At 38.7% G+C, this 7,945-nt stretch overlaps 1 long non-coding RNA gene across 1 annotated transcript; it reads left to right on the top strand.

Annotated features, from left to right (window-relative positions):
- Nucleotides 1-418: 418 nt before the first annotated feature.
- Nucleotides 419-7,070, top strand: LOC124238596 (uncharacterized). Its single transcript, XR_006888340.1, has 4 exons — nt 419-704; nt 4,530-4,675; nt 5,904-6,032; nt 6,564-7,070. It is a non-coding gene; the product is annotated as an uncharacterized LOC124238596 (long non-coding RNA).
- Nucleotides 7,071-7,945: the final 875 nt, after the last annotated feature.

Genomic DNA, 7,945 nt, shown 5'->3' with positions numbered 1-7,945 from the left:
CTGGCAGCATGACAATGGATCATTTAACTCTGGAGAACTGTACAATAGTGGTGAGTACCTAGTGGGTTTTTAAGCATCAGGAACAGAATTCCTTTTGCCGTGCAATAACAGATCAATCTGTTATTTCTGTAAACACATTGATCAACCCCATCAGGACAGAAGGACATTGTCTGAAGATGGGTCAAGGTTATTCCAACCTAGGAAAATACTAGAAGGTGGTTTCTGTTAAAGTGGCTACAAGGAAATTTCCAGTGACCCAATCCACTTTGGCCTGAGTCCCAACTACTCACAGGCACCAGAGATGGCAGAGCCCCAAAGTCAGCCTGGAAATCACATTGACCTCTTCTAAAAATGTGTAGCTGAATGGTAATGTTGGTATAATTATCCTTTTTTTTTTTCAGGTGATAGTGGCCACAGGTCTATTTTATAACTTAAAAGGACCACATTAGACTCCCATGATATGAGACTTCCATAATGGAGAGTGACAAATTGGTCAGCGGAAAGGGAGATATTTTGTTTTCACAGAGGGGGCTGCGTGGGCAGTCCAAGGAATGCAGGCCTTGCAGCGGGCCGGACGACCTGAGACCCCGCTGACTCTGGAGGGGAGGCAGGTCACGGACCCTCGGAGCTGCGGTTTCCCTATCTGTTACAGGAGCATGGCAATCACTGCGGTTGGAGAGAAGGTAGCAAAGCATGGGACACAGGTAATCCATGCATCTCAGTTATTATGACTAGGAAAGTGTTTGTCTGGTAAGTGCAGAGTGTCAACTATATTGCAGGGCAAAGTCAAAACTCCTAAAATACTTATGTAACACCATTTGTGTGCAATTGGTTTGATCATTTGAATAATACTTGCCAATAAATAGAGCCTTTTCACACAACAAATACCCTATAAGGCAAAGCTTAGGTGGAGTCCATCCTCACGTATTTGAAACTATTTTGTAGTTCTGACCACTGCTACATCTGGTTGGGACAGAGAGGTGGTGGAGCGCTGGAGCCCGGCTGCCTGGCTTCAAGTCCCCCGGCCGCGCTAACTGGCTGTGGAACGCAGCCCGCCTCTCTGCACCGCAGCCCTTCCTCTGAGAAATGAGGAGAATCACAGTATGTATTTCTAAGACTGCAATTAGGATTCAATACAGTCCACGAGGGCATGCAGAGCTAGGAGCTCAACACGTGCTTCTTATTTTAAGTGTTCATAGTTGGAGTGAGAGACCTGGGCAATAACAAAGCTAAAAGAGCCTACCCTGATAATGTAGGACCAGCTTGTCTTGTGGGTACTTTAGGAGATAACTGGTCAATGAAAGAGGTGGACAATGTGAAATGGCAAAGGGTCATTGAGATATTTTTCCCCCCATATCCAATGTCTTTAACATTAGAAAAGATATTTTGGATGGTTTATCAGGTCATAAATATAAAGATTATTTTGGCAATCATCGAGGATCTCGGAACTGATTAATTAGAACCATAAAACCTTTGTTACCTAAAAAATTAAATTGGCTTTATACCAAAGGGGACACTACAATGAGCCAAGGCTGAGGTCCAAGGTGGGCTCTTAATGGGGAAAACAGATGGGGAACAATAAGGCCAAAGGCGATCAATATCTTCCTGGGATCCTGATTTCTGTAGTTCTGCCAGAATCCTCAGTCGCTCACGCATATGAACCTATGCCCCTCGAGAATTCAGACAGGATGTGTTCTCATTAAAGTTAAAGATAAAAAGATTAGTACTCACTGGAGAAGATGTTTTGTGGATATCTTCAATTAAATCTCAGCAGTTTATATATTTAATTTCCTCCCACAGAACCTAGTAAAGAGCTACAATACCTTGGAGTGCCACAAACATTTTATGACAAAAGGAGCCCATGAGATACATAAAAAATGGGAAAGCCTAGAGAATAAACGGCAACTCCACTAACATCTTTAATTTTTTAAAATAATTGGCCCTGTTCCCAAGCTTTAATCATCTAGAATGTACAGAAAATCCCTGAGGAACTTGAGAACACTATGAAAGCCAAAACGTTTAAGAAAAGAGACATTTCACATCCTGGTAAAGATGCACAGGTGGCCTTGTTTGTTACTGTGACTCCTTGGTTCTACCCACTACTGCCACCCAGACATGCTCTGCATGTTCCTGACATTGACCTTCGTGTGCATTACTTTTGTGTGTGTGTGAGGAAGATTGGCCCTGAGCTAACATCTGTTGCCCATCCTCCTCCTTTTGGTCGAGGAAGATTGTCTCTAAGCTAGCATCTGTGCCAGTCTCCCTCTATTTTATGTGGGATGCTGCCACAGCACGGCTTGACCAGTGGTACTAGGTCTGTGCTGGGCATCCAAACCAGCAAACCCCAGGCCGCCAAAGGGGAGCGTGTATATGTGTACACACATATACAAAAATGATGTTATCTTAGAGACTGTTGTTTTGTTACCACTTCCATAGGAACAAAAATGATCATTTTTAGGCAATTTAATGCTGGGTAGATAAATCTATATATATGATCAAACTGGTCAGACTTCACTCTAAGGCTTAGAATATGTAAAAATAGTTCCTGCATGGGCACAATGAAACTATAGCCTCTCCAGAGCCTGGATTCTAGTCCATTCACAAGTGAACACTTCCTGAAATGTTCCTTGCATGAGCACCCGCAAACACACACATGTATATTTTATATATCCTCTTTTTGAGGATACACACATTGCTCTGGATGGATTAAATCTTCTGATCTAGATTTTCTTAACCTATTAGCAAATATAGATGACTTCATGATTTTGAAAAAAATTATTATAGGACAATATAGTATATACATATTTATTCCATATACAATATCACAGAAGTTGGAAAATTATGGCTACAGACCCACTGCCTATTTTTATAAACAAAGTTTTATTGGAACATAGCCACATTCAATTATTTACATGTTTTCTATGGCTGCTTTCCCACTACAATGGCAGGGTTGAGTGGTAGTGACAGAGGCCATATGGCCCATAAGCCTTAAATATTGACCATCTGGCCCTCTAAGAAACTGTTTTTGACCCCTGCAATATGATATGATATGACATGATGTGTGATATGACATACAGAAACGTACACATAAACGTACAGCTTGATGAACTCTAATAAAATGATCACACCCACGTCACCAGCATCCAGATCGAGAAAAGAATATTGCCAGCACCCCCTCTTGCCTGCTTCCTGTCAATAGTGACAGCATTCTTTTGAACTACCTTGTAATATTCCGTTGTTTGGATGGACCTTAATTTGTTAAACCATTTTCCTGTTCATGGGCATGTACATAATTTTTTTTTCTTGTTACAAAAAATGCTTCATTTAACATCTTTGTACATATTTTCTTGTACCCTGGAAGTTATATATGTAGGATAACTTACTATAAGTAGAATTTTGGAATCAAGAGAAACGAGCATTTTAAATTGTAGTTATTACCACATTACCCTCTAAAGGGCCATGTACCACTCTCGTCCTCTATGTCAGGGTATGCGAATGCCTTCCAGACTCCACATTAGCAGCAAGTTTACCTTTGCCTTCTGGTATTTGGAAATTGTATTTCATTTTAAACTTCGTTTTTATTATTTTAATTCAAAGTGAGACTGTACATACTTTCAGTTGTTATAAACAATTCTATTTCTTTTGGAGAGAATAGTTTTATAAGTTTAAAAAAATTTTCTGTAGCAATTGATCTGTTAGATGTTTTCTCTCTTGACAGTGAGAATTGGCTATTTGCAGCTTCTTATATTAACACTCATTGCATCCAATTCTGCAAACATTTTTATGTGGGAACAAACAAAGCTTTCTTTCATGATTTTTAAAATTTCTCTCTGTCTCTCAATTCTCAGTTTTAATCCTGTAAGTTTATGCTTTTTTTGGTTTCTTTATATACATTTTTTTCTTAAGAAGAAAAGCTCTTGGACTCATTAATTTGTTCGATAGTTTCCTTTTGTTCTATTAATTTCTTTAATTTTTCTAAATTGCTTCCTATATTTTGCTTTTTTTGTATTATTTTGCTGTTTGTTTCTCTCTTTTAAATTTTAATGAATAAGTCAATTATTTTAATTACTTTTTATTTAGAAATTTAATATGTAAAGCTATAAATTTTCCTCCAAATACTGTTGGCTATACCATTAACATTCTGATACTTAGTGCTATCAACATTGATATTTTTTAGATATTGTGCAATTTGACTTTTCATTTTCCCCTTGAGTCAAGGATTATTTAAGGGAGAGTTTTCCGAAAATGTTGGCGGTTTATGATATTTTTGTTGTCTATTTGCACTATTCATTTCTAAATTTTTATAATGTATTCTCAGAGAGCTTAGAGAACACAGGATAACTCGTAGGATATATTGAAGTCTTCTTTGTGCCAAAAGAAGGCCAAATAAAAATAATGTTTCTCGGGCATCTGAAAAGAAGTTCTGGGCACTAATTTCACGATGAACAGTTTGATATGTCTGTTAGATCTAAGGTTTTCATCTGGTAGTTGATATTTGCAATAGTCTAATTTGTTTTGCCCTACTTCAGTTTTGATGGCCAGAGAACAAGTGAAAACACCTTGCTGGTTCTGCATTTCCGTTTGTTTCTCTCGTTGTTCTTGCTTCATCGATGTTTATGTTTTCTTGCATGAAGATTTATGAGGCACCCGCCTGTGGATTGCATCTTCTCCATTGGTAAGTCCACTTCTTGGTGTCATTTACTGCTTTACGCTTTGCATTCAGCTAGGACGAATGGTGACAGTTGACTCCTGATTTCCCTTTGTTTCCATTTGATGTATATCATTACCCATTGCTTGTCTTTCAAACTTTCTGAAACTTTTATTTGTGCCTCTTGTTTAGAGCATGTGGACGGATTTTATGTTTCCTGCAACCTGAGGAATATTTTCTTTTAAAAGACGAGTTTATCTTATTAACATTTATTGATATGACAGTTATATTTGATGTGTTCATTTTGTTGAACACATAGTTTTAGTTTGTTTTCTACAGTTTGGTACATATTTTGTGTTTCCTTGCCTTGTTTTGTGCACGTGTCCTTTCTGAGAGCCTGGAAATGTCATGCTCCATTTTCAGTTTTTGTTGTTAATATTGTTATTTTGTTTTCGTTTTATTGCTGTTACTCTTTTTTTCTGATAACTTTTAATAATCTACTTAACCCTATATTCCTCGACTTAGGAAACTCTAGTGGTATCTATTGATGTCCCACTATGAAAGATGAAATAATCAGTGTAGATATAATTCTTTTTACTGCCATTTGCTTCTTTGACCTCTGACTTTTGACTTGCTTCTTTTCTACTTTTTGAGGGAAACTCCCCCCACCTTCCAACCTCTACCTCTTGGTAAGTGCCCCAGGTACCATGACCTGACCGCAAAGCCATATCTGATTATGTTTATAGTTTGAATAATGTACTAAAACTTCTGTTTCTTAGTTGTCAGTACTAAACAGTTCCCATGGAGTCCCTAATATGAGAAATGAGCTAATCAACAACTGACCGTCTTCTTACTTTCTTCCAAAAGCTGTATCAGCATGTGTATTTTCAGTGTCCTTTTGTAATTTCATCCAAATTTCTCCAAATTGTTATACCTAGTTTTTATATACTTTGGGTTGTGGTTATAGCTGTTTCAAGGGGGCTATTTGTGTGTGTATATATTATAGATGTGTATTCTATCATATAAAGTCATACATTTATGTAAGTGTAAAGCTTTACATTGTTTTATATGATATAAATATATATTTTTTATGTCATACAAAAGTATATGTTCTATAAGACATTATCTTTCTACTTTTTAGATTTGGTAAAATGCGCATAATATAAAATTTACCACTTTACCCATTTTAAAGTGTACAATTTAGTGGCATTTAGTACATTTAGTACAATATTGTGCAACTGTTTCCATTCTTCAGATCCAGAATGGTTCATCGCCTCAAAAGGAAATCTCCCATCCATGAAGCAGTCCCTTCTTTTTCTCCCCTGCTCCCAGCCCCTGGCAGCCACTAATCTGCTCTCCATCTCCATTGATTCACCTTTTCTGGGTATTTCATATAAACAGCATCATACAATATGTGGCCTTTTGTGTTTGGCTTCTTTCACTTAGCATATGACCCAGCAATTCCACTTTTTCTTGTTCTGGAACAACCCAAATTTCCATCAACTGATAAATGGACAAAGTATGGTATATCCATACAATGGAATATTATTCAGCCGTAAAAGGAAATGAAGTACAGATCCATGTTACAATATGGATGAACCCTGGAAAACATTATCTTCTGTTTATTGTGTTGTTATAAATTATTTGCATATTAATCGAAATCACGTATCTCTATCTGGGAGGCTTTGGCTTTTGTGTTTTGTGTTTGTGCTTTAAGCCTAAAGCATGAGAGGAAATTATTAGAAAGGCAGACAATAGGCCCCTCGCTTTCCCACCCTCTCTCCTGACTCGCAACAATTTCCCCATGAGTTAGGAATTGACGAGGCCGAAAAGAGTTGATGAGAAAAGAGAGTGTGCAACCAAGAGAAAGGGGCTCTGCCTCTTACTCCCTTGCCTTGCTCCTTGTCATGGGCAGACAGCAAGACCCAGAGAGCTTTGGAGGAAACAAGAGCAGAGGGAACATGCACCCATTTCTCACTGAGCATAGAAAAAGCAGCTGACTACTGAGAGGGCAAGCTGTGTGATGCATCTCAGCGATGGCCAGCCGAGCTGCAACTGCTGGGACCCAGTGCAGCGACAAAGCAGCAACATGACCGCCATGCCCGTGGATCTCACCTGAGAGTATGAGAGAGAGCCAGAAGCGAGGGTGCGAATGGGCGCAGGGGCCACCCTTGAGCAGAAACCTGTGTGTACAGATGACTGCGGACCTTTGAGACATGGACACAATAATTTCCCCTGTGGACAGATAAACCCAAGTCTAGATGGTTCCACCCTGCTATCTCTGCCTCCCCCACAGACAACAAGATGTCAACACTTATCTCCTTGGTGCAACACAGACCTCTGGAAATTGGATGCAGCCTTGGAGGAAGTCGGAAGGAAACCAGAATTGACAGTTTAATTTTCCACCACTTCATTGGGTGGGGTTTTAATTGTTGGAGAAAAATAAAGAGAATGATAATTTCTTTTTAACAGCTGGGTTTGCTGTATATGTGCGCCTAACCTCTTTGTGTTAATGGGGATAGTGTCCTTTCTTCAATTCTCATTTTTATTCTTTTCATTGTTTTCTGTTGCTTTCAGAGAGGAAATTGGAGTAGAAATACTTGATTTCAGCATCTTTTAGTGGAAGCTGCACGTTAACTATTTTAAATGCACTCAGATTAAAAATAAAACTAATTAATAAAAAAGCTTTTTGGTAAAAAAACGAAAAAGTAATATTACTAAGGTCAAGTTCTTGTGTTGTCTAAAGGGTCTTATTTGATTTTTCTAAACTTTGCCAGCAGGCAATGTTTATTTGGGAGGAGAAAATTAGCTGCATAGATGAGGACTCATCATCTGTCATTTGCAAATGGAAAAACCTGAAGCCAGCTCCAGGAAAGTTGTCCTTGCCAATGTCTAGTTGTCCTACGTTGTTTTAAGGCCATGGTTGGAGGACTATAGCAGGCTAGAGTATATACTGGTTGGAAGAAGAGGGTAAAACTCTGCAAGCTGTTTTACTTAGGGGCCAACTTGGTGGCGTAAGGGTTATGATTGCATGCTTTGCTTTGGAGGCCAGGGGTTCGTGGGTTCAGATCCCAGGTGGGGACCTACACATGGCTCATCAAGCCATGCTGTGGTGGCATCCCACATACAAAATAGAGGAATATTGGCACAGATGTTAGCTCAGGGCCAATCTTCCTCACCAAAAAAAAAAAAAGGAAAATCTTAATTGAAACTCAACCTACAAAATCAGAGGCGATAGATGCAGGGATTACATAAGGCTTAACTAGATAAACCTGAAGGAGAATAAACACTTTGGCA

Source organism: Equus quagga, chromosome 4 (assembly GCF_021613505.1).
Source record: "Equus quagga isolate Etosha38 chromosome 4, UCLA_HA_Equagga_1.0, whole genome shotgun sequence".
Classification (NCBI taxonomy): Eukaryota; Metazoa; Chordata; class Mammalia; order Perissodactyla; family Equidae; genus Equus; species Equus quagga.
The sequence above is the reverse complement of the archived record's forward strand: the minus strand, read 5'-3'. Positions and strand labels throughout refer to the sequence as shown.